Raw genomic sequence first — 8,181 nt, forward strand, 5'->3', positions numbered from 1 at the left:
CTCGGTAGGATTTTTCAAACTTAGGCGAAACGGATTCGCAGCTAAGTCTCTTAGTGGGAGAACTTAGGCGAGTCCTGGACTACAGCTAAGCCCCCAAGTGGGAGGTTTGCTCTCCACTCGGTAGGATTTTTTAAACACTTAGGCGAGCACTGACTGCAGCTAAGTCTCTTAGTGGGAGAACTTAGGCGAGTCCTGGACTGCAGCTAAGCCCCCGAGTGGGAGGTTTGCTCTCCACTCGGTAGGATTTTTCAAACTTAGGCGAAATGGATTCGCAGCTAAGTCACCCACTGGGGGATTTCGTATGTAAAAAGTGACAACAATTACTGGAACACTCTTGCCTTTGATAAAAATGAACTGCAGAAATTTTTCTTATTACATCTCTGCCAAGGGAGAACTCAAGTGTAAAAGGGGCGGAGTAGTTCCGCATTCCAAGCTCGTGGCTCGTCGATCTGGTGATCAACATTGTAGAGGTGATATGCTCCGTTGTGAAGGACTCTGGTAACGATAAAGGGGCCTTCCCAAGTAGGAGCAAGCTTGTGTGGTTTCTGTTGATCCACTTGGAGGACCAAATCTCCTTCTTGGAAGGCTCGACTCTTCACCTTCCGGGCATGGAATCAACGCAAGTCTTGCTGATAGATGGTCGGCCTGATCATGGCCATCTTCCTCTCTTCTTCTAGGAGGTCGACTGCGTCTTGCCGGGCCTGTTCTGCTTCATCTTCGGTGTAAAGCTCGACTCGGGGCGCGTTGTGAAGAAGATCACTTGGCAGAACCGCTTCGGCTCCATAAACCAGAAAGAATGGAGTTCTTCCAGTCGACCGGTTAGGGGTGGTCCTCAATCCCCACAGAACTGACGGAAGCTTGTCGACCCAAGCACCTGCCGCGTGCTTGAGATCACGCATCAGCCGAGGCTTCAGTCCTTTGAGAATCAGACCATTTTCTCTTTCAGCTTGTCCATTCGACTAAGGATGCGCGACCGACGCGTAGTCGACTCGTGTGCCTTGAGAGGCGCAAAAAGCTCTGAACTTGTCTGAATCGAAGTTTGACCCATTGTCAGTGATGATGCTATGCGGGACCCCATACCTGAATATCAACTCTCTGATGAAACCGATAGCAGTGCTAGCATCAAGATTTTTGATAGGCTTGGCTTCAATCCATTTGGTGAACTTGTCGACTGCCACAAGTACATGCGTGAATCCGCTCCTGCCTGTTCTCAGTGGACCAACCATGTCCAGTCCCCAGACAGCAAAGGGCCAGACGAGTGGAATGGTCTTCAGGGCTGATGCAGGCTTGTGTGACATGTTGGAGTAGAACTGGCAGCCTCCACACTTGTCGACTATCTCTTTCGCCATCTCATTTGCTCTAGGCCAGTAAAATCCCGCTCGGTATGCTTTAGCCACAATGGTCCGAGAGGACGCATGGTGGCCACAGGTCCCTGAGTGGATATCATCAAGGATTATCCGACCTTCTTCTGGTGTTATGCACTTCTGACCGATTCCAGTCGCGCTTTCTCTATACAACTGCCCCTTAATGACTGTGAAGGCCTTGGATCGGCGGACGATCTGTCGAGCCTCTTCCTCGTCCTCTGGGAGCTCTTTCCTTAGGATATACGTGATGTACGGTATCGTCTAGTCGGGAGTGATTGCCAAGACCTCCATGATTAGGTCGACCACAGCAGGAACATCGACTTCAGTCGGATCTGTGGCGCTTTTCGGTTGTGGGGCTTCTTCTGTGAAAGGATCCTCCTGGACTGACGGCGAGCGGATGTGCTCCAAAAACACATTGCTGGGAATGGCTTCTCTCTTGGACCCTATCTTTGCCAGATCATCAGCTGCTTGATTTTTCAGTCGGGGGATGTGATGAAGCTCTACCCCCTCGAATTTCTTTTCTAGCTTCCTTACTGCATTGCAATAACCAGTCATGGCCGGACTTCTGACGTCCCACTCCTTCATCACCTGATTAACCACCAAATCTGAGTCGCCATAGACCATGAGGCGACGGACGCCGAGTGAAATGGCCATGCGCAACCCATACAGAAGTGCTTCATACTCTGCTTCATTGTTAGAGGAATCGAAGTGAATCTAGAGAACGTATCTGAGCTTATCTCCTCGGGGGGAGACTAGAACTACCCCAGCACCGGAACCATTCAGCATCTTAGATCCATCGAAGAACAGGTCCAGTGCTCCGAGTGAACTTGAGTCGGAAGCTGCTGTTCAATCCACTCGGCGATGAAATCTGCGATTTCTTGGGACTTAATAGCCTTCTTTCCTTCAAACTTGATATCTAAGGGAAGGAGTTCAATCGCCCACTTGGACACTCGACCAGTTGCATCTCTATTATGCAGAATCTCTAATAGTGGGGCGTCGCTGACGATTGTAATGGAGTGGTCAGAGAAGTAATGTGCAACCTTCTTCGTGGTCATGTAAATCCCATATACAAGCTTCTGGTAGTGAGGGTATCTTTGTTTTGAAGGGGTCAAAACTTCAGACAGATAATAGACTGGGCGCTGAACTCTGAAGGCCTTTCCTTCTTCTTCCCGCTCGACCGTGAGTACTGTACTGACAACTTGTCCTGTGGCCGCAATGTACAGCAGCAGAGGCTCTTTGCTGATTGGGGCAGCAAGCACCGGCTGGGTGTAGACCAGAGCTTTGAGCTCTGCAAATGCTGCGTCAGCTTCTGGAGTCCACTCGAACTTGTCAGACTTCTTCATCAGTCGGTAAAGAGGCAACGCTTTCTCGCCGAGTCAAGAAATGAATCGACTTAGAGCGGCCAAGCAACCTGTAAGCTTCTGGACATCGTGTATACGCACGGGGCGCTTCATCCGGAGTATGGTGCCAACTTTCTCGGGGTTAGCGTCGATTCCTCGTTCGGAAACGAGAAAACCGAGTAACTTTCCACCTGGAACTCCGAATGTGCACTTTGATGGATTGAGCTTGATATCATATCTCCTGAGGTTAGCAAGGTTTCAGCAAAGTCAGTCAGTAGGTCGGAACCTTTTCGTGACTTAACCACAATATCATCCATGTATGCTTCTACGTTCCGACTGATCTGAGTGAGCAAACACTTCTGAATCATCCTCATGTACGTGGCTCCAGCATTCTTGAGGCCGAAGGGCATGGTGACATAACAGAAGCACCCAAATGGGGTGATGAAAGCCGTTTTGATCTCGTCAGGTCCATACAGACGGATCTGATGGTACCCTAAATAAGCATCTAGAAAAGACAAACGCTCACATCCCGTGGTCGAGTCCACTATCTGGACGATGCGGGGGAGAGGGAAATGATCTTTCGGGCAGGCCTGATTGATATGTTTGAAATCAATGCACATGCGAAGTGACTTGTCCTTCTTGGGGACCATGACGACATTGGCGAGCCACTCGGAGTGGTAAATCTCTCGGATGAACTCCGCTGCTAAGAGCCGAGCCACCTCCTCGCCAATGGCCTTCCTCTTCTGGATGGCGGACCGACGAAGATGTTCTTTCACAGGCTTGAACTTCGGGTCGACTCGCAGACGGTGCTCAGCCAGCCCCCTGGGAACTCCAGGCATGTCAGAAGGCTTCCATGCGAAGACGTCCCAGTTCTCACGGAGGAACTGGATGAGCGCTTCTCCCTATTTGGAGTCGAGCATCGTCGAGATGTGAGTCGGAGCAGCGTCGGGGTCGGTCGGGTGAATGTGAGCTGTCTTTGTTTCACCGGGTGACTGAAAAGCTGACTCTGAAGCAGGCTTCTTGGCCCGTAGCAATTCACTCGGATCGGCAGTCTTTTGGTACTCTTGCAGCTCGACCACTGCCATCTGAGCATCTGCAATCTTTGAGCCTTTCTGAAAGCACTCTTCTGCCTTCTTCCGATTGTCTGTAACAGTGATTACCCCTTTAGGGCCAGGCATCTTCAGTTTGAGGTACACGTAACATGGTCGAGCCATGAAGCGCGCGTAAGCCGGCCTGCCCAAAATGGCATGATAAGCACTTTGGAAGTCCACAACCTCGAATGTCAACTTTTCCTTGCGGTAATTCTTTGAATCACCGAAAACCACATTAAGAGCTATCTAGCCGAGTGATTCGGCTTTCTTGCCAGGAATGACTCCGTGGAAGCTCATGGTACTGGTACTCAGTCTGGACATCGGAATGCCCATTTCTTTCAAAGTTTCAGCATATAGTATATTCAAGCCACTGCCGCCATCCATCAGGACTTTGGTCAGTCGAGTGCCTTCAACGATTGGGTCGACTACCAAAGCTTGCCTCCCAGGGGTGGCAATGTGCGTCGGGTGATCGGACTGGTCGAATGTGATGGCAATCTGAGACCACTTCAGGTAACTGGGCGTTGCTGGGGGCAACCATGTTCTCCTCGCGGTTAATGACTTTCAGTCGACTTTTGCTCTCGACATCAGCAAAAATCATCAGGGTGGAATTGACTTGGGGGTATCCATCGTCACTGTCTTCCTTGTCCTCAACTCTGTCCGACTCTTTTTCCTTGTCTTTGGGCTGTTTGCCCTGAAACTTCTGGATCAAGAGTCGACACTGTCGAGTGGTATGCTTTGGGTAAATGAAATTACCCTCTTCATCTTTCTTGGTGTGGATGTGGCATGGCAGATCCAAAACATCATTTCCATCTTGATCCTTGACTTTCTTGGGCTTCCAGGGGCCTTTGGGTTTTCCCTTGAAGTTTCCCTGGGCTACGGCCAGGGCCTCCCCAGGAGCGGCTGGCTCGGCCTTTCGCTTCTGTTTCCAACTGGAGTTTCCTCCGGTTTCTTTGGCGACTGCCTTGAGCTTGCCGCTTCGGAGTCGATCTTCGTCTTCACCATTAGCGTACTTGGTGGCAATCTCCATCATCCGATTCAGAGACATCTCTCCAGTTCGACCGAACTTCAAATTCAACTCTCTGTATTTAACGCCTTCCTTGAAGGCACAAACTGCTTGATGGTCTGGCACATTCTCGACCGTGTGATGCAGCATGATCCACCTCTGGATGTATTCCCTCAGTGTTTCAGTCGGCTTCTGTATGCAGGACCTCAACTCTGTAAGGCCCGCAGGTCGCTTGCAGGTTCCTTCAAAGGTTGTGACAAACACTCGGAAGAGGTCCTCCCAGGTGTAGATGCTGCTGGGTGCCAACTGATTCAGCCATGCTCTAGCTGAGCCCTCTAACATGAGAGGCAAATGCTTCATGGCCACCTCATCGTTGCCGCCGCCAATCTGTACAGCCTCTCGGTAATCTTCGAGCCAAGTGTCAGGCTTAGATTCACCGGTGAACTTGCTGACCCCAGTCGCCAGCCTGAAGTTGGGAGGAATCACTGCGGCCCTGATGGCTCGACTGAAACACTCTGGCCCTGAAACACGTGCTCTGCTGCTGGCGGGCGCATCTCTGTTCTGGCCTTCCTGATGAGCCCTGTTCCTGTCGACCAAGCCTTGAACGAGGACAGATCTCGCGTCAAAGCCTGGGTCCCTGGGGTCGACTGGAATCCTCTGCCCGACACTATGAGGGCGTCTGTCATCTTGCCGTCGAGGCGCATATGACCCACTCCTCGGGGGAGGGGTGGGCACTCGACGTCGATCATCACGGTCGAATCGGTGATCATACTGCTCATTCCTCCTGTACTGATCATGCTGGTCGCCACGTCCCTCACGCCTCGGGGGCGATCTCGGGCTGTGAGCCGACTCGACTGTACCCGTTGCGACGGATCGACTGTGGATCCTGTTCTGCGACTGAGAGACAGCAGAATTCTGGTTTCCCGCCGCCCGGAGCAGCGCTCTGATCTGCAACAAGCCTCTGCCCGCCTCCGACTGGGAGGGCTGAATTGATTCTGCTATACGGGCCGCAGCGGCCAAATTCTGAACTGGGGTTCAGTATACCTGCGGCGGCGGGAAGAGCTAACGCCGACTGGACTCGGGAGCTTGCTGACGTCGACTGGACTCGGGAGCCCGCTGACGCGCTTGCTCGTCGAGTATCCGCTGGAGATTCTCCAGTCGAGTGTGCTCGGCCAAGTTAGCCAAGCGTACGTCCTCCAAGGCCCGGGCCTCGGGGGTTTCTCCGACAATAGGAGTGTGGAGCGCGTCCATGTTCCGACGGCGAAGCTCCTCTCGCTGTAAAGATGTGAGAGGTTCGGGGAGATACTCATCGTGGGGATGCGACGGGTCGCCCCCACCCGCGCCTCCACCAGCGCGAGGGAAACCAGGAGGACTGTGCGTCCCATCGACCGCCAGAACCTCAGCCGCTGGGTCGCTGCTGTCGCACTCGGATGCGGTCTCCGCGGAGCCAGTCGAACAGGCTGCAGAGGGATTCGTCGGGCTCGATCGCCGCGACTTGCGGGGTGGCTGACTGGCGGGCCACGGCATGTCTCACCCACCTCTGAAGTCTCGACCGACTGGAGCGCTTGCGCTGGTGTGAGACAGAGTGGGGAGACGATACGGGGGCCGACCGATATTGGGTCGACGGTTGCCGCAGGAGGACGCCACGAACGCATGCGCGGAAATGCGTCGCACCGCGGACGGGGAGTGCGTCGATGTCGAGTGGCGCCTCCTGAAGCCAGGCGGAGTCGTCGGCGATGAACGTGAGCGCGCCGAGACGGATCTCGCGGCCCTCCACCAAAACTCCGCACGAAACCATGATCAAAGGGATCGGAAAAATCGCAACTTCTCCAATCAGGCGCTAAGACTGCTGCCCCACGGTGGGCGCCAACTGTCGTGGTTCTAACTCTGACAGTGATGTAGGGGGGTATGTATGGAGAGGCTAGATCTCAGCTATTGGGAAGTTGTAACACACCAAGATGTACGAGTTCAGGCCCTTCGCGGAGGAAGTAACAACCCTACGTCTCGGTGCCCGGAGGCGGTCGATTGGATTACTGGCGTGTGAATAACGGGGGTGCGAACCCTTGTTACTGAGGAGGGGGTGGCTTATATAGAGTTCGCCGGCCCCCTCCTGCCCTCAGTAATGTAGGATTTAAGGTACATTTAAGGTTGGGCGTTACTGGTAAAGCCCCTAATAAAGTGCTATAATGACCATAAAGACTACTTAACAGCTGACCGTTTGCCTGCGGAGTGACTATAGGTCTCCTGGCGGTCGAGTGGTTGGCTTCATGGTCGAGTGATAGCCTGCAGGTCGAGTGATAGCCTGCAGGTCGAGTGTCTTGAGTCCGTCGAGTGGGATACCTTTAAGTCGATTGAAAGGTGACTTCTCCTAGGGATGTCCTAGGGTAGGACTCTTAGGTCAGGTCCGTGTCCCCACCCTAGGTACATGTCTTCATCAGCAGCCACGTAAAACATGCAACAACAAAGTAGAGGACGTCTAACTTGTTTTTGCAGGGCATGTTGAGATGTGATATGGCCAAGACATGATGCTAAATTTTATTGTATGAGATGATCATGTTTTTTAACCGAGTTATCGGCAGCTGGCAGGAGCCATATGGTTGTCGCTTTATTGTATGCAATGCAATCGCGCTGTAATGCTTTACTTTATCACTAAGCAGTAGCGATAGTCGTGGAAGCATAAGATTGGCGAGACGACTACGATGCTACGATGGAGATCAAGGTGTCGCGCCGGTAATGATGGTGATCATGACGGTGCTTCGGAGATGGAGATCACAAGCACAAGATGATGATGGCCATATCATATCACTTATATTGATTGCATGTGATGTTTATCTCTTATGCATCTTATCTTGCTTTGATTGCCGGTAGCATTATAAGATGATCTCTCACTAAATTATCAAGAAGTGTTCTCCCTGAGTATGCACCGTTGCGAAAGTTCTTCGTGCTGAGACACCACGTGATGATCGGGTGTGATATGCTCTACGTTCAAATACAACGGGTGCAAAACAGTTGCACACGCGGAATACTCAGGTTATACTTGACGAGCCAAGCATATACAAATATGGCCTCGGAACACGGAGACCGAAAGGTCGAGCGTGAATCATATAGTAGATATGATCAACATAGTGATGTTCACCAATGAAACTACTCCATCTCACGTGATGATCGGACATGGTTTAGTTGATTTGGATCACGTAATCACTTAGAGGATTAGAGGGATGTCTATCTAAGTGGGAGTTCTTTAAGTAATATGATTAATTGAACCTAAATTTATCATGAACTTAGTACCTGATAGTATCTTGCTTGTTTATGTATGATTGTAGATAAATGGCCCGTGCTGTTGTTCCGTTGAATTTTAATGCGTTCCTTGAGAAAGCAAAGTT

This window comes from Triticum aestivum, chromosome 3A (assembly GCF_018294505.1).
Source record: "Triticum aestivum cultivar Chinese Spring chromosome 3A, IWGSC CS RefSeq v2.1, whole genome shotgun sequence".
In the NCBI taxonomy this organism is placed as follows: Eukaryota; Viridiplantae; Streptophyta; class Magnoliopsida; order Poales; family Poaceae; genus Triticum; species Triticum aestivum.